The following is a 1,703-nucleotide window of genomic DNA, read 5'->3' as shown; positions in this document are numbered from 1 at the left end:
AAAGCAATCGCCGTTTATTTATGTCTAAGAAAAGGGGCAGTGGAGGTAAGTAATATTCTATGGACTGGCATCAGCTTACAGGTCTCTGGTGTTTGGCGTGCCATGAAAAGCAACCAGCCACAAGATGGCCTGACCTCCCTCCCCTGTGCATGTTCTGATAGTTTAGGACTTTTTCCTTTGTTCCCATTGGCATTGTTAGGTATTTGTTTCTTCTGCACATCCACTGATACCCCTCAGTCTGATATTTTCAGGCCAGAACTTCCCCTGTAGTCTTGGCCTATTTTTCCAGTGACACTCTAGATCTAGTGGCCTTCTCATCCATAGGAATTTAGAAAGTGTTTTTGACTGAGAAATTCTCTTCTTTCCACAGTGGAAATTTCCTTCAATTATGAAATAAGCAGTCAGAATATCATGCTGTTTGATGACGTGAGAAGTTGGTGGCTTAGGCGTGACCTTCAAGAGATGCCTTTTCCTTCTGGAAGATCTAACTACTGTGCTATATGGGGAGCCCAGGTCTTCACCTCTGGAAAACACTACTGGGAGATAGATGTGGACGACTCTTGGGACTGGGCTGTTGGAGTTTGTAATAAGGATTCTTGGATAAGGAAGGACTGTTCAGTGATTGAGTCTGGGGACATATTTCTTCTTTTATGTGTGAAGGAGGACAATCATTACCATCTCTTTACTACCTCCCCCATGGTTTCTCTGTACATAGAGAAACCTCTGGGGCCGGTTGGTGTATCTGTTGATTTTGACAATGACAATGTGGGCTTTGGTTATGTTGCCAAAAGTTCCCTCATAGAGAGTTGCATTATCCCCTTCAATTACCCACTCAGGCCTTTCTTTTATACTGGCCACACATGATCAGGAAGAAGTCAGGAACCTGGCAACGCCATATCTGAGGGAGCCTTTGTCAACTGAAGTTAATCACAGTGCACTGTCTCTTAGGTTGTTCGACTTTAATGTAACATTTTGTTGTTATTAATTATGAATGTAGCCTGAAATGCAAAATTGTGATGGTTTAATATTCTTTAAATAAAAATGTCTCCAGTGGCCCATTACCTGGAATATATGTCGTAGTTATTCATCTACATTACGAGCTTTCTGGAATTACAAGAAATTCCAGGCTGCAATAAAAAAGTCATCTTTAATTTTCTGACACATTCTGTTTTTTAATCTTGCATTATTATAATTTTTAAGAAGTTCTTCACTTTCCCAGTGAACGTTTTAACTTTAGTCCCTGGGGGACCTTCCTGGGAGAAGAATTCTAAGCAGAAACCAGTAGTGGCTTTTCTACACCACAATACCACTCCCTTGAGGAACTCCATGCAAATAATCCTCTTGCAATAAAGAATGAGATGGTTTAGCAGGGCGTACGTGCCACTTTAGACTGACCATTTCTGATGTAAGAAGTTTTGTTCCATCTTTTTCCTGCCGGAGTTGGCAGGAGAACATGCATGAGACTATGGCGTCTTCCTTCTAGGTGGAACTGTCGTCTGGACCCCAGCGCTAAACCGGGGTGGGAGGGAAGGTAGATACTTAAATAAATCAAGCTACACTTCTGATAAGGCTTTCCTACTCCCTAAAGGAAGGAGTCGGCCATTCCCAAACCTGAGATTGGGCAGACTTATGCAACAACAGTGTTTCCATATGTATATTTAAACTTTGAGCTGTCAATGAGATTTTTCTTACTGATTCTAAAA

The 1,703-nt window shown here is 41.6% G+C and overlaps 1 pseudogene; it reads left to right on the top strand.

The window, feature by feature from the left end:
• The window catches only part of LOC101360125 (tripartite motif-containing protein 43-like), a 13,095-nt pseudogene extending 12,231 nt beyond the window's left edge, over positions 1-864 (top strand).
• Positions 865-1,703: the final 839 nt, after the last annotated feature.

The sequence above is a fragment of the Trichechus manatus genome, unplaced genomic scaffold (assembly GCF_000243295.1).
Source record: "Trichechus manatus latirostris isolate Lorelei unplaced genomic scaffold, TriManLat1.0 scaffold00302, whole genome shotgun sequence".
NCBI lineage: Eukaryota > Metazoa > Chordata > Mammalia > Sirenia > Trichechidae > Trichechus > Trichechus manatus.
This window is presented reverse-complemented; position numbering and strand designations above follow the sequence as displayed.